Below are 20,586 nucleotides of genomic sequence, written 5' to 3'. Positions count from 1 at the left end.
GTCTCTGACATGAACTCAATGTCTGGCACTTTGATCACCTCCCCCTTGAAGGGGAGCAGCCTTATGAGGCCATAGAAGAAGATGATATAGAAAGTCCTGATAAGACTTGATAAGCTAGGGTCAGAGAAAAGGGGAAGAGGACCTCCTCTATCAGTGGACTTGGGAAGGGGCTTAGGAGGAGATGAGGGAAGCAGGGTGAGTTTGTGAGGGGATAAGGAAGAGCTACAGCTGGGATACAAAGTGAATAAACTGTAATTAATAAAAAAATAAATGAATTTAAAAGAATGTTTGAGTGTGTTTGTGTGCAGACACTTCTGCCATGGTGTGCATGTGCCAGTGAGAAGACAACTTCTTGCTGTTTATTGTGTATATCCCCTATGTGAGTTCTAAATCTGAAACCTGAAGAGCCTTTTTGGCAGTGACCACACTGGCCATTGTTTACATTTAAAAATTATTTATGTATGTGCTGGTATATGAGTCTGCATACACAACAGTCCAAGTACAGAAATACTAGAAAATTTTGTAAGAGTAATATGGGCTACCCAGGGATTGAGCTCAAATCATCATGTTGTAACCACAGTGAACTTTACCCACTCAGATATTACTCTGACATTCACTTGTAGTTCTAAGAAAGTGTTATGGACAAGTCTTACTCCTAAGAATGAACTAACACATTCCAAAACACAAAAGCAGTAAATCATTTTCATTTGCAAACAGCATTTATTATTCAAATCGTTTCACTTTCTTCCATCCTTAGATGACAACATGTTTATAATCCCACCATCTTCTCCCACTCCTTCTCCCCTTCTTCTCAGGAAATGGAAGCCTCCCCATACCAACTCTCCTCACCACATCAAGTTGCATACTAACTAAGTGCATTTCCTTCCACTAAGGCCAGAGAAGGCAGCCCAGCTAGGGCAAAGTGACTCATAAACAGCTAACTGTGTATATGTCACAGCCAGCCCCCATTTCAAATGAAGACAAAGCTGCCCATCAGCCAGATATATGTAGGATGCCTAGGTCTAGCCCATGCTTGTTCTTTGGACAGTGGCAAAGAGCCATTTTTTGATGCCATGCCACCAACTGAATTTACAAAAAAAAAAAAAAAAATTAAAAAAAAAAATAAAAACACTCAGAATTTTCAGCAGGGTTATGAAGACATATTACACAGAGAGACAAAATAAGACTTCTGTAATTACTATAGAGCCACAACAATGAAGTTTGTGCATAATTTTTGTGAAAGAATAAAGCAAAAAATGCCAAGAATGTAAGCCCAACAATATAGCCAAGGTTTCATCAAGATACCTAAGGAAATTCAACCAAGAAAAATTTGAAATGGATCAATGCTACCAATGATTATATACATATAGAAATTAAACAAACAAAAATGTCACAACTCTCACAAAAAACTCAAACTGACCCATACACTGTTCAAATCACTGTTCAAATTACCCTCTAGATATTACTGATTTTTTTTTTCAAAGTCCCCATGCTCTAGATCTCTCCCTGTAAACAGAGGTCACCAGGAAGGTAGGCTACAGTGCTGTAGTACCTCATGGCCCCTAGTCACTGCAGGCAAACCCAGTCCCACTGATGCCCATAAACTAAACAATGTTAAATAGTAATTTTATGTCTGTTTCCTGCCACATACATTACAGCACAAGATGTGAAATCTGCCCTATCTAACTGCATAACACCATGCACAACTGAGACATCTCTGATGCTCAGAAACTCCTTTTAACCCTGGAATTGAGTTCAAGTCACATCATTGTGGCTGCTGTTAGGGGAAAGGTTAAATGATGCTAATCAAATACTACTGAAGTTTGATCCACATTTCTTCTTTGACACCATTTTCTAACCTATTTGTAAAATTTATCACAAAAAAATGAATTTAGAAACAATGTTAAAAACTTCTAGAATTTGGACTTTCCTTTTTTCCAAGCTGTCTTCCCACTGCACACAAAATAGATAGCTCATTATATGTTTCAAATGAGTAATTTTAAAACTCAGCTATGGTACAGCCTTTAACTTAAGAATTTAGGGATTTTAACAAATAGGAAAGCAAGGTAATTCCTCTAGGGAGCAACAGACTGGGATCAATGTGACCTGAGCCAACAAACTTTGTCTCAGAAATATTTTTCCAAAAGGCTGAAGATGCAGGTGTTCTAGAATTAATATTCACCACCACTGCGGAAGTATGCCACACACAATCAAATGGTTAAGTGAAAAAAAATCTCTCTAATAGTAGCATGTATCCAGCTCTAGTTAATGCTAAAAGAGAAGACAGCCTAAAACTGATTGTGTATTCCATACATGCAGTCCTCCTTAAGTTTCCTTTAAGTTTAGGCTCCAGGTTATATAATAACAATTTCAATATGGACTAGAGATTTCAAGTCTAGCCACTGAGACAAATGAGAGATTTACACAGCAAAGATATTTCTATAATGACTGAAGTACTCCACTCCCCTAATACAGCAGGTCATTATTCAGTGACAGGGTATAAGTGAGAAGTCTCAGAGGTTTCAAATGTTAGGAAAAGTAGAAGGTAGAAAACATAAAAGCCGGGCGGGAAGGTCTTGTACAAGCTATGTCTTATCCCAGCTAAGCTTCTTTAGATGAACAGCATCTTTTCTACTACCTCTAGGATGCAAATGGAAGGAAACAGTTGACATCTATGAATTCATCAGAAATGCTCATACAATGGGATAAAATCATGAGGAGTCTAATAAAACAATGCTGAATAAAGGGAACATTATTTTGTAAGACCATAGTGGCCTAGGAATTGATGAGCACTGCTTCATGTTTTGGGAAGAGTTGTTTTCAGAATCTGAAGCAAGCCCCCCTCAAATGCCCTGGCCTAGTAGATCATCCTATTACCCGGGAAAGCTGTGTTTGATCAGGTCAGCCCTCGACACAGCAGTGTTTTCCCTGTTCAAATGGTCGTCATCAGAGGTCTTGCCTATGTGGCAGAACTATACTTTTCTCAAGAAGAAAACTGCAGCATGACACACTTTACTGTTGGCTATAATTCAATAATGCCCCATTGAAGCAGCTTGAGAGATGTCTCTTCTTTGGCATGGAGATGGGCCAATACTTGGTACAAATCAGGGATGTCTCCTTGGTTATGGTTGACTATCCTCATGAGGAAACGTGTTTTTTTTTTTTTTTTTTTTTTTTTTTTTTTTCTAGCACCCTAATCTCTAACAGGCCTGGATGACATGCTACTTATCTATGGGATTTTAAAAATTTAGTTATTTGTATTAATTTTCTTTGTATACCAGCTGTAGCTCCCTCCTTCATACTGTTCCAAAACCACCCTCCCTCCCTCTTCTCCTCCCATGTCCCCCCCCTAAGTCCACTGATAGGGGATGTTCTCTTCCTCTTCCATCTGACACCAGCCTAACAGGTCTCATCAGGACTGGCTGCATTGACTTCCTCTGTGGCCTGGTAAGGTTGCTCCCCCATCAGAGGGAGGTGATCAAAGGTCCAGCCACTGAGTTCCTGTCAGAGACAGCCCCTGTTCCCATTACTAGGGAAGCCACTTGAAGACTGAGCTGCCATGGGCTACATCTGTGCAGGGGTTCTAGGTTATCTCCATGCACGGTCCTTGGTTGGAATATCTGTCTCAGAAAAGACCTTTGTGTCCAGATTTTTGGGTTCTGTTGCTATCCTTGTGGAGCTCCTATCCCTTCCAGGTCCTTCTATCTCCCCCTTTTTTCATAAGATTCCCTGCACTCTGCCAAGAATTTGGCTATGAGTCTCAGCATCTACTTCAATACGCTGCTGGGTAGAGTCTTTAAGAGGTCCTCGGTGTTAGGTTCCTGTCCTGTTCCCTGTTTTCTCCCTCTTCTGATGTTCATCCCGTTTGCATTTCTGAATGAGGATGGATCATCTTACCCAGGGTCCTCCTTCTTGTTTAGCTTCTTTAGGCATACAGATTTTAGTATGTTTATACTATATGTCTAATATCCACCTATAAGTGAGTCTATACCCTCTGTGTCTTTCTGCTTCTGGGAAACCTCACTCAGGATGATCTTTTCAAATTCCCACCATTTGCCTGCAAATTTAATGATTTCCTTTGTTTTTAAATGCTGAGTAGTATTCCATCATGTAAATGTGCCACAATTTCTGTATCCATTACTCAGTTGAGGGACATCTGGGTTGTTTCCAGATTCTGGCTATTATGAATAAAGCTGCTATGAACATGGTTGAGCAAATGTCCTTGTTGTATACTTGAGCATATTTTCTATATTCTTAGGAGTGTAAACCTCCATATAAACAAACTGAAGGAGAAAAACCACATGATCATCTCCTTAGATGCTGAAAAAGCATTTGACAAAATCCAATACCTATTTATGTTTAAGTCTTAGATTGATTTTATAAGGGATATAAGACACATAACTCAACATAGCAAAGACAATGTACAGCAAGTCTATAGCCAATATCAAACTAAATGGAAAGAAACTTAAATCAATCCCACTGAAATCAGGGACAAGACAAGGATGCCCACTCTTTCCATATCTCTTCAACATAGTACTTGAAGTCCTAGCTAGAGCAATAAGACAACCAAAGGAGATAAAGGGGATATAAATGGGAAAGTAAGAAGTTAAAGTATCACTATTTGCAGATGATATGATAGTATACATGAATGACCCCAAAAATTCAACCAGAGAACTCCTTCATCTTAGAAACACCTTCAGTAAAGTGGTTGAATACAAAATTAACTAAGAAAAAAATCAGTAGCCCTCCTGTATAGGAAACACATAAGGGCTGAGAAAGAAATTAGGGAAACTACACCCTTCACAATAGCCACAAATAATATAAAGTACCATGATATAACTCTAACCAAGCAAGTGAAAGATCTGTTTGAAAAAATCTTCAAGTCTTTGAAGAAAGAAATTGAAGAAGATATCAAAAATGGAAAGATCTCCCATGCTCATGGATCAGTAGGATTAGCATAGGAAAAATGGCCATCCTGCCAAAAACAATCTACAGATTCAATGCAATTCCCATCAAACTACCATCACAATTCTTTACAGACTTTTAAAGAACTATTCTCAATTTCATATGGAAAAACAAAAAAATCCAGAATTGCTATAACAATCCTGTACAACAACAGATCATTTGGAGCTATCTCCATCCCTGATCTCAAGCTGTACTACAGAGTAATAGTAATAAAAACTGCATGGTACTGGCATAGAAACAAAATGGTCAATCAGTGTAATTGAAGCAAAAACCCAGAAATAAACCCACATACCCAGGGATACTTGATTTTTTACAAAGAAGCCAAAACCATACAATGGAAAAAAGACAGCATCTTCAACAAATTGTGCTTTTCTAACTGGATATCTACATGTAAAAAAAAAAAAAAATGCAAATAGACCCATATTTATCACCCTGCACAAAACTAAAATAAGTGGATAAAAGACCTCAACATAAAACCAGACACGCTAAGCAAAGTGGGGAAGAGGAGACAACTTTCTGAACAGAACACCAACAGCATAGGCTGTCAGGTCAAACAATCAATAAATGGGACCTCTTGAAACTGAAAAGCTTCTGTAAAGCAAAGGAAACTGTAAACACAACAAAATGAGAGCCTACAGATCTTCAGAAACCCTACACCTCACAGAGAGCTAATATCCAGAATATATGAAGAACTTAAGTTAAACACCAACAAACCAAATAATCCAATTAAAAAATGGTATACAGAGCTAAACAGAGAATTCTCAATATAGGAATATGAATGGCAGAGAAACATATAAGAAATGCTCAACATCCTTAGTCATCAGGGAAATGCAAATCAAAATGACCCCCAGATTTCACCTTCCACTCATTAGAATTGCTGAGATCAAAAACTCAAGTAACAACACATGCGGAGTGGATGTGGAGAAAAGGGTACCCTCCTCCATTCCTGGTGGGAATGTAAGTTATGGGAGGTTTTAAAACAGTCCTTAGCTAAAATTAACATGGTATGACTTACTTTCGCCTAAGCACTGGTAAATCCTTTACATCAACAATGCTAATGAAGCGCTACTGAACACATATGTTAATTTCAAGTTCCTCAATGACTGGCTCTTTGGCCTCCCCACCCCCCAAGGGAGGAGCAGTCCTGTTAGGCCACAGAGCTTTGCAGCCAGTCCTGAAGATACCTGATAAAACAGGATCAGATGAATGGGGAGGAGGTCCCCTCTATCAGTGGACTTGGCAAGGGGCATGGTGGAGATGAGGGAGGGAGGGAGGGACTGGGAGGGAATGAGGGATCCGGGCACGGCTGGGATACAGAGTTAATAAAATGTAACTGATAAGAAAAAAAAAAAATTCAAAAAAAAAAATTCAAGTTCCACAAGATTAAGTCCAAATGAATCTTACACCTACATGTCAAATGCCAAGGGCAAAACATTTGAAGATATAGGGAAAGTAGGCCTCTCCGAGTTTGTGTCCTTCCAAGAACATTTTTATGTTGAAGTACCTGCTGCAAATGCTGTGAACATGCAGCTCCATAGTGTGTAAGGAGGCACCCTCCAGAGCCCAGCCTTCTCCCCTCTTTTGCTAGCAAGGATAAACTAACTTCACATTCCTAGTCTTATAGAGCCATCTCCCACCCGGCCCCTTGTACATTTTCCTAATTATCCGTTAACTCGTTAAACTTGCTGTTACCTTAACCGAGGAGTATAAATTGTAAAACTATCCCCTGCAAAGCACTCACTTACTACAGAGGACCACCTTCTTTTTTCCCTGATCAACTTGAGTTCTAGACCAAATGTCTAGGTGGATAAATTAAAGACATTGGATTCCAGAACGAATGTCTTGGAAAACAGTTAAAGGCCTTGAGCCCAGGTGTTCTCGATCAGTGCAGCATCTCACAGAAACTCCCTTGCTTAACCCGTAAGGTTAAAATTTAATTGGATGACACTCACCAAGGGCCTCTCAACTTGTGGATTTAATCTTTTAAATATACAATAAAGTTTACCTTCTAGAACCATTCAGATCCAGAACTGGCTGCCTCGCTGAGCTTAGAAAACAAAGCTTTCATTTTAAACTTTTGTTCCTGATGTGAGTTTTCTCGCCCTCCACTGTGAACCCAAATATAGTGAAGATATTCAGATGTCTCCACTGCGTTTAGGGCTAGTACACGGGATCTCTCTCATGGCTGCTTCTGGCTGCCGGTTCCCACCCAGCCCCAGGAAGGACTCTACACGAAGGTCCTACTGTTCAGCCTTCAGCTCCACCAGGTTGCGGCAGCGGACACACACTTACCATGTTTCGACTTTGGAACACAGCTGAAATCCCCTCACAGCACACAGCAGCTGCAATCATATCAACCACTCAAGCCTGCTCTGCTAAACAGTAAGCAAGCAGGGGGCGCCAGGAAGAACCCACCTCTTCCTCTGACTGTAGGGATGGCCTGAAGGGTCCTGATTGGCCAGTGAGTCTTGAGTGACATGAGTACCTCCCTTAGGGTTAGAGTGTATTGAAAGAAAAAGGTAAAGGCGTTCCTAGCCCAGGCTTACATTTCAAGACCAGACATTTTCCAGATCTGCAGAGATTTGTATTTCAGTATAATTTGTGCCATTCCTCCCCTAGCCTACCCTCTGTCTTCCAGCACTCATTAGGTACTGGCCCTCTTTCCCGGGAATCAAGGTGAATAGCTGCACAGCCGATTATTCAGCCTGCAGCAGAGTTTACAGTCTGTCCCACAGGTGGCCGGATGCAAAGCATACTACGAATTAAAGAGAGATTTTAGGAAATGCAATGAGTTTTTTTTCTGTGACTTCACAGAAAAAAAAATGGGAGGGGATGATGCTCAGTTGGTACAGTGCTTGTGTAGCATTCATGAAGCTGTGGGTTCAAGACCAACACCACATAAAACTTGACATGGTGGCATTGCCTGTAATCAAAGAACTTAGGAGGTACACGTCGGGGAATAGGAAGTTCAAGGATATCCTTGGCTAGTGAGTTTATGACCATACTCGGCTCTACGAGGTCTTTTCTGAAAAGGAAAAGCAAAACAAAACAAGCTTTTTGTTTCTGTTTTTGTTTTTGTTTTTATAGCATTGAGGATGAAATCTTTGGTCTCATTCATGCTGAACATGCTTTCTACCATTGAGCTACATCGTCTGATTCCCCAAATTTACTTATATCAATTAAAAATAAAAAAACTGAGAGGGTAAAAGGAATGGATCATAAGAAAAGAACACTTCCTGCTATTTCAAAAATAAACCTAAGTTTGGTTCATAGTATCCACATAGGGTGGCTCTCAGCAGCTGGTCCACTTCCACAGGATCCCATGAATTCTTCTGGCCTCCCCAAATGACAAACACGTGAATGGAAGTAAAACAAACAAACACATAATAAATAAATAAATAGATGATAGATAGATGATAGATGATAGATAGATAGATAGATAGATAGATAGATAGATAGATAGATAGATAAATGAAGTCTTTAATTCCATAATTTGGGAGGCAAAGTCAGGCATTGAGCTCAATTATTGCCCACGCCCTTCTTCATTTGTAAGCCGAATAAAAGCCAGAGAGACTGGAGGACAGTCATTCACTGGCCTGTTTTTCTTGTTCATTGACCAGTCAAGGCCCAGCCTGGAAGGAATTTTAGGACTGTTTTTCCAGCACTGTGAAGCAGAGGTGGAATAGGGTGCTCAAAGCAATTCTTGATAACATGGCATGAGGCAAGCCTGGGCTATAAAATACATTGCTCTATACAGAAATAAATAATCAACAACACTTGAGAAAAATGGAAAGACATTCCCAATACATGGAAACATTAGGGAATAACAACACATAAAAGATTAGAGCAATGATGCATTTAGAGACAATCAAATTTAATAGAAATCAATAATTGACTTTTTAAAAAGATAAATGTAATTGAAAAAAAGACCATAGCTATAGTGACTTGGAAAAAGATCAGACGATTTCCTGGCAGAAAGAATGGCATTTATAAGATACTATGTGCCCTTCCCTCATGTGTGAGGTTGCTTGTTTAAATCTGTAACCTGACACACCCAGCTACAGTGAATGACTTGTGCCTCAGCCCTCAGTACTCACATAAATGTGTAAGTGGATTAGATATATATTCAAAGGACAGTCACATAGTTGGATATTCAGTATTCATTGGCTCAAGTTATCCTCCCCAAATTGTACACCCCCCCCAAATCTGGTTTGTCGTCATTCATCTGACAATAATTCATATGTGTGGTATGGGTCCTTTTATGGTTTCGGAGCTGAATGCATTGTGAATAGGCTTTATCACAATGATTACATTTGTAGGGTTTCTTTCCTGTATGTGTTCTTTTATGTATTTGTAGACTACTGTGATACAAGGCGGCTTTCCCACACTGGTTACATTCATAGGGTTTCTCTCCATATGTGTGCTTTTATGTATTCGGAGACTATCGTGAAATGAAAAGGTTTTACCACATGTGTTACATTCATAGGTCTTTTTTCCAGTATGTTTTCTTTCATGTCTTTGGAATTGACTGAAATGGCTTTACCACCTTGGTTATATTCAGAGGGTTTCTCTCCAGTATGTGTAGTTTTATGCATTTTGAGATGAACATTTTCTGGAAAGGCTTTACCACACAGGTTACATTCATAGGCTTTCTCTCCAGTATGTGTTCTTTCATGCCTGCAAAGATAATTGGTGCATGTAGAAGCTTTGCCATATTCATTACACTGATAAAGCTTTTTATCTGTATGAATTTTTATAATTTGGTCTAATTGTAAAGAAAAACCAGACTTTATGGTTTTATCACTTCGTTTACATTTATAGTTTTCCCCTTCATTATGGGTTGTTTTGTGTCTTTGAAGATGCCTGCACTGGTAAGAGTATTAATTACATGGCTCAAATTATACACACTTTTTCTATAAGTTTTTTTATGTATTTAATCTGGAAGAACTCAGAGTTTTATTATACTGATTGCATTAATAGATGTTTCCATAGAGTGACTCACATTACATTAGTAAAATAAACCAGAACAAACAGAAGAAATTTCACATTCCTTGTACTTATAGGGGTTTTCCACAGTGTAAGATTGTGGATGTAATCCCAATGAAGTTAGAAAAATAATTGTGTTAGTTTAATGTATTAGTAGTCCCCCACTTAGAGTAGATTTTGTGTGATACTAGTTTACAATTAACTTATTAACAACAAATTAGTTAACTAAAAATGAACTATAGATTCACAGTGTTATCAATATCCAATTTTATGTTGCACAGATATACTGGATATTTTAGAATGCACTGACTTATGATGACGTATATGTGAACTTCACTCAGAAAGAGTAGGCTTTGCTGGATTTGCTCCAACAAAAGTCTCTACAAGCATGTGATCCTGGAGACCTACAAGAACCTCACTCCTATAGATTGAACAGTGATATTTTCACTTTTTAATAATAATTTAATCATTATTAACTAATTAATAATTAATAATAAAGTAATTGTAATCCTGTATCACATTTAGAAAGTGTACTCAAAGTGGGGACTATGACATGTCTTCTGACTGTTCTCAGAGAGAAGTATGTTGCTTCTTTCAGTATCCCTATGCTCACATGGCTTGTAACTAGTTTGACGAATGATAAACCTATTTTAAAGCAAAACCACAATATTTATTCCATTGTTTGCTAAGTGAAATTATAGGTTACAATAAAAAAATAAATGAAGGCAAAATCCTTAGTTGCTGCTTCTTTTTTTTTTTATTTTTAGTTACATTTTGTTAACTCTCTGTCCAGGCTGTATCCCGCTCCCTCATTCCCTCCCCAACCCCACACTCCCTCCCTGGTCTCCTCCCTGCCCCTTTCCAAGTCCCCTGATAGGGGAGGACCTCCTCCCCTTTCATCTGACCCTGTTTTATCAGGTATCTTCAGGGCTGGCTGCAAAGTCCTCCTCTGTGGCCTAACAGACTGCTCCTCCCCTGGGGGGGGTGTCAAACAGCCTGCCCTTGAGATCCTGTTAGAAATAGTCCGTGTTCCCCTTACTTTGGAAAACTACTTGGTTACTGAGCTACCACCGGCCACATCCGAGCAGAAGTTCTAGGTTATATCCATAGATGGTCCTTGGTTGAGTGTCAGTCTCAGAAAAGACCCTGTGCCCAGATATGTTTGGTCCTTGTAGAGCTCCTATCCTTTCCATATCATACTAACTTCCCTTCTTTCATATGATTCCCTGCACTCTGCCGAGGGTTTAGTTATGAGTCTTAGTGTCTGCTTTGAAACACTGCTAGGTAGAGTCTTTCAGATGCCTTTTGTGGTAGACTCCTGTCATAAGTTCAATGCACATCCCATTTGTCTTTCTAAATGAGGATTAATCACCTTCGCCTGTGTCCACTTTCTTGATTATCTTCCTTAGGTGTGTAGATTTCATTATGTTTATCATGTCTTGTAGGTCTATATAAGCGAGTATATACCAAGTTTGTCTTTCTCCTTCTGGGATACTTCATTCACAATGATCTTTTCTAGATCCCACCACTTGCCTGCAAATTTCATGATTTCCTCCTTCTTGATTGCTGAGTAGTATTCCATTGTGTAAAAATACCACAATTTCTGTATCCATTCCTCCATTGATGGACATCTGGGTTGTTTCCAAGTTCTGGCTATTACAAATAAAGCTGCTACGAACATGGTTGAACAAATGTCCTTGTTGTGTACTTGAGCAAATTTTGGGTATATACCTAGGAGTGGTATAGCTGGGTCTTGAGGTAGCACTACTCCTAGTTGTCTGAGAAAGCGCCAGATTGACTTCCAGAGTGGTTGAACCAGTTTACATTCCCACCAGCAATGGAGGAGGGTTCCCTTTTCTCCACAACCTCTCCAGCATGTGCTATCACTTGAGTTTTTCATCTTGGCCATTCTGATGGGTGTAAGGTGAAATCTCAGGGTCGTTTTGATTTGCATTTCCCTAATGGCTAATGAGGTTGAGCATTTCTTTAAGTGTTTCTCTGCCATTCGATGTTCCTCTTTCGAGAATTCTCTGTTTAGCTCTGTTCCCCATTTTTTAAGTGGATTACTTGGTTTGTTGCTTTTCTGCTTCTTTAGTTCTTTATATATACTTGATATTAGCCCTCTGTCAGATAAAGGGTTGGTGAAGATTCTTTCCCAATCTGTAGGCTGTCTATTTGTTTTGATGACAGTGTCTTTTGCTTTACAGAAGCTTTTCAGTTTCATGAGGTCCCCTTTATTGATTGTTGCTCTTAGAGCCTGTGCTGTTGGTGTTCTGTTCAGGAAGTTGTCTCCTGTGCCAACGAGTTCTAGGCTGTTTCCCACTTTTTTTTTCCAGCTGATTTAGAGTATCTGGTTTTATGTTGAGGTCCTTGATCCACATGGACTTTAGTTTTGTGCAGGGTGATAAATATGGATCTATTTTCATTTTTCTGCATGTAGACATCCAGTTGGACCAGCACCATTTGTTGAAGATGCTGTCTTTTTTCCATGGAATGGATTTGGCTTCTTTGTCAAATATTGAGTATTCATAGGTGTGTGGGTTTATTTCTGGGTCTTCTATGCGATTCCATTGATCCTCCTTTCTGTTTCTATGCCAATACCATGCAGTTTTTATTACTGTTGCCCTGTAGTACAGCTTGAGATCGGGAATGGAGATACCTCCAGATGATCTGTTGTTGTACAGGATCGTTTTGGAGATTCTGGGTTTTTTGTTTCTCCATATGAAGCTGAGAATCTTTTTTTCAAGGTCTGTAAAGAATTGAGTTGGTATTTTGATGGGAATTGCATTGAATCTGTAGATTGCTTTTGGCAGGATGGCCATTTTCACAATGTTAATCCTACCAATCCATGAGCACGGGAGATCTTTCCATCTTCTGAGATCTTCTTCAATTTCTTTCTTCAAAGACTTGAAGTTTTTCTCAAACAGGTCTTTCACTTGCTTGGTTAGAGTCACACCAAGGTACTTTATGTTATTAGTGGCTATTGTGAAGGGTGTTGTTTCCCTAATTTCTTTCTCAGCCTTTTTGTCTTTGGTATACAAGAGGGCTTCTGATTTTTTTGAGTTGATTTTGTATCCTGCCACTTTGCTGAAGGTGTTTATCAGCTGAAGAAGTTCTCTGGTTGAATCTTTGGGTTCGCTCATGTATACTAGCATATCATCTGCAAATAGTGACACTTTGACCTCTTCCTTTCCGATTTGTATCCCCTTGATCTCCTTTAGTTGTCTTATTGCTCTGGCTAGGACTTCAAGTACAATGTTAAAGAGATATGGAGAGAGTGGGCAGCCTTGTCTTGTCCCTGATTTCAGTGGGATTGATTTAAGTTTCTCTCCATTGAGTTTGATGTTGGCTATAGGCTTGCTGTATATTGCCTTTACTATCTTTAGGTATGTGCCTTGTATCCCTGATCTCTCCAAGACTTTAAACATAAATGGGTGTTGGACTTTGTCAAATGCTTTTTCAGCATCTAAGGAGATGATCATGTGGTTTTTCTCCTTCATTTTGTTTATGTGGTGGATTACATTGATGGATTTCCGTATGTTGAACCACCCTTGCATTCCTGGGATGAAGCCTACTTGGTCATGGTGGATGATATCTTTGATGTGTTCTTGGATTCGGTTTGCAAGTATTTTATTGAGTATTTTTGCATCAATGTTCATAAGAGAGATAGGTTTGAAGTTCTCTTTTTTTGTTGGATCTTTGTGTGGTTTAGGTATCAAAGTGACTGTATCAAACTTCATAGAATGAGTTTGGTAGTGTTCATTCTGTTTCTATTTTATGGAATTGTTTGAGGAGAATTGGTGTTAGTACTTCTTTGAAGGTCTTGTAGAATCCTGCGCTGAAGCCATCTGGTCCAGGGCTTTTTTTGGAGGGAAGACTGTTAATGACTGCTTCAATTTCCTTGGGAGATATAGGACTATTCAGTCTTTCTACCTGATCTTGACTTAATTTTGGTAGATGGAATCTGTCAAGAAAGTTATCCATTTCATTTAGATTTTCAAATTTTGTGCCATATAGGCTTTTGTAGTATGACCTAATAATCGTTTGGATTTCCTCAGTGTCTGTAGTTATGTCCCCATTTTCCTTTCTGATTTTGCTGATTTGTATGGTTTCTCTCTGCTTTTTAGTTAGTTTGGCTAAGGGTTTGTCTATCTTGTTGATTTTCTCAAAGAACCAGCTTTTTGTTTCATTGATTCTTTGGATAATTTTATTTGTTTCTAATTGATTGATTTCTGCCCTTAGTTTGATTATTTCCAGCAGTCTGCTCCTCTTGGGTGTATCTGCTTCTTTTTTTTCTAGGTTTTTCAGTTGGGCCATTAAGTTGTTTGTATGTGATGTTACGGATTTCTTCTTGTAGGCACTTAGTGCTATAAATTTTCCTCTGAGCACTGCTTTCAATGTGTCCCATAAATTTGGGTATGTTGTGCCTTCATTTTCATTGAATTCTAGGAAGTCTTTAATTTCTTTCTTTATTTCTTCCTTGACCCAGCTGTCATTGAGTAGTAAGTTGTTCAGTTTCCATGTGCGTGTCGGCTTTTTGTTGTTTCTGTTGTTGTTGATATCCAGCTTTAGTCCATGGTGGTCAGATAGTATACAAGGGATTATTTCAATCCTTTTGTATCTGTTGAGGCTTGCTTTGTGACCAACTATATGGTCTATTTTGGAGAAGGTTCTATGTGGTGCTGAAAAGAAGGTGTACTCTTTTGAGTTTGGGTGAAAAGATCTGTAGACATCTATTAGGTCCATTTGATTTAGGGATTCTGTGAGTGCTTTTATTTCCCTATTTGGTGTCTGTCTGGTTGATCTGTTCCTTGATGAGAGTGGGGTGTTGAAGTCTCCCACTATTAAGGTATTAGGATCAATGTATGATTTAAGCTTTAATATTGTTTCATTTACGAATGTAGGTGCTCTTGTATTTGGGGCATAGATATTCAAAATTGTGATGTCCTCTTGTTGGATTTTTCCTTTGATGAGAATATAGTGGCCCTCCTTATCTTTTTTGATTAACTTGGGTTGAAAGTCTATTTTATTAGATATTAGGATGGCTACTCCAGCTTGTTTTCTGGAACCATTTGCTTGAAAAACATTTTTCCAGCCCTTTACTCTGAGGTAGTGTTTATCTTTGTTGCATAGGTGTGTTTCTTGGATGCAACAGAATGTTGGGTCCTGTTTCTGTAACCATTCTGTTAGCCTGTGTCTTTTTATTGGTGAGTTGAGTCCATTAATATTGATAGATAATATTGACCAATGCATGTTAGTTCCTTTTGTAATGGAGTCGATGATCTTACCTTGTTTCATTGCTTGTTTTCTTTTCATTTTTGTTGGGATATTATCTGTATGCCCTGTTTTCTTGGGTGAATTCGTTTTCGTTGGATTGGAGTTTTCCTTCTAGTATCTTCTGTAGGGTTGGTTTGCTGTATAGATATTGCGTAAATTTAGTTTTGTCATGGAATATTTTGTTTTCTCCATCTATGTTGATTGAAAGCTTTGCAGGGTATAGTAGTCTGGGTTGACATTTGTGATCTCTTAGAGTCTCCATGATGCTTGCCCAGGCCCTTCTGGCTTTCATAGTTTCTGATGAGAAGTCTGGTGTGATTCTGATAGGTCTACCTTCATATGTTACTTGGCCTTTTTCCCTTGCTGCTTTTAATATCTTTTCTTTGTTCTGTAGATTTAGTGTTTTGACTATGATGTGACGTGATGTGTTTCTTTTCTGGTCTAGTCTATTTGGTGTTCTGTAGGCCTCTTGTATATTTATGGACATCTCTTTCTTTAAGTTGGGAAAATTTTCTTCTATGATTTTTTTGAAAATATTTTCTGGACCTTGGAGCCTGGAGTCTTCTTTTTCATCAATTCCTATTATTCTTAGATTTTGTCTTTTCATAGCATCCTTGATTTCTTGGATATTTTGTGATTGGAATTTTTCTGATTTTACTTTTTCTTTGAGAGAAGTATCAATTTCTGCAAGTGTGTCTTCAGCTCCAGAGATTCTCTCTTCCATCTCTTGTATTCTGTTGGTGATGCTTACTTTTGTGGTTCCTGATCTTTTCTCCAAGTTCTCCAGCTCAAGAGTTTTCTCATTTTGTGTTTTCTTTATTGATTCTAATTCTGTTTTCATGTCTTGCACCATTTCTTTTATGTGTTTGAATTTGGATTCCTGTCTCTCTACGATGGACTCTATTTCTTTGTTCATTTCCTTTTTGTATGCCACTAATTTTTTCTCTACTTGTGCCTCTATTTGTTTGGCTATGTTTGCCTGTGTTTCTTTAAGGGTTTTGTCTATTTCTTCTTACTTTACCTCCAATTGACTGGCCAACTCTTGGAAAGATTTGTTCATTTCCTCCTTATGAGCCTCAAATAATTGAGCAAGCATTGCTTTAAGGTCATTTTCCTGTGCTTCTGATGAATTGGAGTATCCATCGATTTTGGGGTTTGCTGGTGAAGTCATGATGTCCTGATTCATGTTGGAAGTGTTCTTTCGCCTACCCCTGGCCATTGGCTTATCTGAGACCTTCCCTGTTTGTTTTTGGATTCTGCCGATCAGACTGGTACTGTCTCTCTCTCGAGTCTGGAGAATTCTTCAGGAAGTTGAGAGAGGTCCCGTGTCCTTAGCGTATGCTGAGGACTAGCTGTACCTGTGGGAGGAAAGTACGCAGGCGCAAACAGAGGCAAATGCAAGCGTGGGTGCATGCGTGTGTATATGTGTGTGTGTGTGTAAGTGGGTGTGGGCGTGTGTCTCGAGGGACAGAGTGATGGCTAATGTTGAACCCTTGAGTGTGTGGGAGGGGCTCTGCAATGTATATGTCGCAGGCGCTAGTGATGATCGCAGCGCAATTTCTGGCATTAACTGCCTTAACTCCTCAATTAGACCCACAGAGCAGGAACTTCAATGTTCCAAGTGCCCCTCTGTTTCCCAAAGTGGGTATATGGGTGGGAGGGGGTTCGATGCCTGGCTTCTGTTTTAGAAGAACCCAGGATCAGTGGAGCTGCAGATTCTCAAGGGTGCACTCACTTACAGGCAGGACACTTGGCAGAGATAGGTGTATCTGGGCTCTCTGCTCTCTGGTTTGGCCCTGCTTCTTTGATGTGCTCCGCCAGTTCCGTGCTGCTGTCACTGCCAGGTTATGAGGTCTTGCTGCAGCTGGAGATTTCAGTTTGGTCACGTCAGTGGGAATCGGGGTAACCAGCCTTTCTGTTCTCTGGTTTGGCCCTGGTTAGTCTTAAACTGGAGGGCTGATGTGCTCCGCCAGCTCAGTGCTGCTCCGCCGCCAGGTTAGAAAGTCCCGCTGTAACTGGAGACTGGGTTGCTAGTCTAGATGCTTTCTGGGAAGTCCTGGGGTCTCTTTACTGTGCTCTCCAAGCTTCGGAGGCCCAGCGCCTGGTGTGTCTAGCTTGTATGGCGTTTCTGTCTGGTTTTGGTGAGTATATAGCGTATTCTCTGTCACTGTGGGATTGGTCGGGCTGTACTGTCAGTGATCGCGATCCTGTGGAGCTAGTATTGCGTCTAGCAGACTCGGGCCCTGGGAGGATGGTGCAGCCGCCGCGCGTGAATCTGGGGCTCCGAGACACAGTACTGCTGGCCTTTGCCGATAAAGGGCTTGGGGCTCCGCCTCAGTGGCTGCAGGCCCCAGGCAGTTAGGTCTGCGCTGAGAAAGGCGAGTCCACTGTGCTGAGGAGGAGGGAGGTCTGGGGGAGGGGAGTGCCGAGAGATCAAAGTATCGTTTCTCACCTTCCCCAAACAAGTCCCTGGGTGACCCGAGACCAAGGTTTTCACCTCCTGCGATGTTCCCTGTTGTTTAGAAAGTCTCTCCGTTGTTTCCCTGGCTTCAGAAGTTCTTCCACTCATCAACTCAGAACTTTATCTCTTCCACAGCTCGGAAACTGTGTGTGCTAGTCGCCATCTTGGCTCCGCCCCCTAGTTGCTGCTTCTAAATACCAGTAAACACTTGCTACGGAATTCATACTTTATATCTTTTAAACAAGGAAGGTGTTGTGCCTGAATCGCAATACCCCAAAAGACCACCACCAGGAGCCAAATATGTTGCAAAACACATGAGGATCTTTTTATTACAAATCATTACAAGCTGTAGCTTGGGCTCACACCCCACACCGCCAAAGGTGTGAGAGCCGAGAGCCCCGTGCTCAGGTTAATTGGGTTATTTAAAGATACTGGTCCTTCCTAGCACGCCTAAGGCAAGGGCGATTCCTGTCTGGCAAGCATCTTGTTGTAGGCAACAATTAATATTTACTATTAATTATCTTCTGGTAATGCTGCTGTTAGTCCTAAACAGCTGTATAACCAAATCACCACACAGAGACTATGATTTATTTAATTAACCTAGAACACAATGCTAGGCAATATTTACTCCATCCTAAACCTCCAAGCCCTCATAGTTTCCTAACATTTAGATTTCCCACATTATACTTGCTTTTTGTGAAATATTATGTCCAGTCCATTTCCACATAGTTCCAAGATCTCTCCTCCAGCTCTGTTCTCCTAGCCCTCTCTCGACCCTTCTCCTCCCACTCATTTCCTGCCCCCTGGCTCCTCCCCTCTTTCCTGTCCTCTGGCTCCTCCCTTTGCACAACATTGTGGCTAGTTGTTTTATTTTGGCCTGGTTACACACAGTTGAGACAGGATGCTTAGAATGAGTATCACAATGCAATATACGGATTGAAACCAGAGAGTGGTTGGGGAGAAGAAATCAGCATTTGAATGAACAAGGGTAAGGTGTATACATTTCAAAAGAACATTATACCAACACATCTATTGGTCAAAACACTGCATTTTGAATTGATTGGCTATAGGAAGGTCTCCAAACCATTAATGATCTGGTTTCCCTCCCTAGGGGGATGGGCCAGTTTCCTAGCAACTGTATCTCTAGTGGGTGGGAAAAGAATGCAGTAAGGTGAGTTCTTCCCCCCAGGGCATTACTTGACCTCTCCACCCAGCTAGTCTTAGTTCAGGCCTTAAACATTAAAATAATAGCAACTGATTTTTAATCTTTTGGTCTCTCATAGGTTGTTCTGTGTTCAATGCTAAGAGGAATTTTATCTGCCAAGGCTATAAAGTCAGTTATTGGAGTTCCTATCCAGCTCAAGATTTTACAATGTCTGAGAATATTCTCTTACATTAGCTGTGACATAAGTGAGCACATGTGTAAGTAGCACATTTCCCACTGTAGTAAGAAATTCAAAGTTATCCTATTGTGGGAGACACCTTTACTGTAAGGGTTCTTGGGGGCTGAAGATGGGAGAATAAACAATGCCCTGCAAAAATCCCCCTTCTCTCTGTTTTCTCCCCCTTCTGCTTTCTATACCTATTAAAAGAAAATTAACAAGTCAAAGATAAGGGGAGCTGCTGGTCTGCCAGGATGCTTTGTTATTTTGATCTCAGTGGAAAGACATGCTTTCACCCTAGCCTTTACTGGAGTAAGTAATAAGCTATCAAGTCTATCTCCTTTTTTTTTTGAGACAGCAGATGTGATGTCTTGTCAAGATCACACCTTTTGTTTGTGTGAGGATCACACAGACAGGTGGACAAGGTAAAGAAGTTTTTAACTTCCCTGTGAATTCATTCATTGTACTGAGGTGCTTTTGCTAATCACTTAAAAAGGGATTACTGGAATAAAGTGTCTACTAGAGCCCTCCCAGAAAGATCCCATGTGTTGTGTGTTGGTTTATTAATTTTTCTTTCATCCCTCACACCTGACTCCATAACCGTTTGACTCTGCTGTTGGGCTCCAACACAAATATTACCAGATTCATACTGTTTGACATTTTTGTACCTTGGAGACATGTCGTATAGGAATTAAGGTTTCTCCACAACAACATCTTGATTCTCTTAAACTGTCTCTCTCATCAAACAAGTATATGAATAACACAAGCTCTTCTGTGGATTATTTGCTTACTAGAAAATTATTGGACATATACTTGTCACCTAATCAATACGTATTCATTTTGCAATGTCTGTGTGGTATGAGATGATACAGATTTTGAGTTCTACAGCATAGGTCTGATATGCCTATGATTCAGATAGTTGAAATCTGTTAATGAATTGTTTCCTTGTCTGCTTTCTTAGAGGAATACCTTGCAAACAAAAATCAGATACCTGACATTGACGTATTTGGATTTGTGAGAATGTAATAATCATCAATACACTTGAAGTAGTGCTTTTTTACACCTTTGATTTTCTTTAAAATTTCTGGGACACATTAACATTTCTTCAGAGGCACTTTGAAAACTCATATTCACATCACCTTGCACATGAAATTTACCTTCCAAGTCTTCAGAATGTTGTCAACATATCATGGTGTTTCCAATTGTAACCTAAAACATGTACCAGAAAATCTATGATCTACTATTAGAAATTCCACAAATTTTAAGTTACTATCTTCTGTGAACTGTAGAATGATGCCTGATTTATTCAGTTTATTCTTCATTCATTACAATTAAAATTACAGAACACCAATAACCAGAACATCAGCAGCAGCAGCAACAGTTATCCCATTGTTTTAGAAAGTGAAAGTAAATTCAGTCTTACCAATAGCAAACAAGTTCCTGTAAGTCTCCAGCATCAGACTCTTCTGGGAAGGATCCAGCAAAGCCCACTCTTCCCGAGTGAAGTTCATATGC

General features: G+C 39.8%; 1 pseudogene; it reads right to left on the bottom strand.

Annotated features, from left to right (window-relative positions):
• Window positions 1-19,750, bottom strand: part of LOC129676848 (zinc finger protein 709-like) — a 51,775-nt pseudogene extending 32,025 nt beyond the window's left edge.
• Window positions 19,751-20,586: the final 836 nt, after the last annotated feature.

This window comes from Psammomys obesus, unplaced genomic scaffold (genome assembly GCF_907164565.1).
Source record: "Psammomys obesus unplaced genomic scaffold, mPsaObe1.curated_primary_1811, whole genome shotgun sequence".
NCBI lineage: Eukaryota > Metazoa > Chordata > Mammalia > Rodentia > Muridae > Psammomys > Psammomys obesus.
This window is presented reverse-complemented; position numbering and strand designations above follow the sequence as displayed.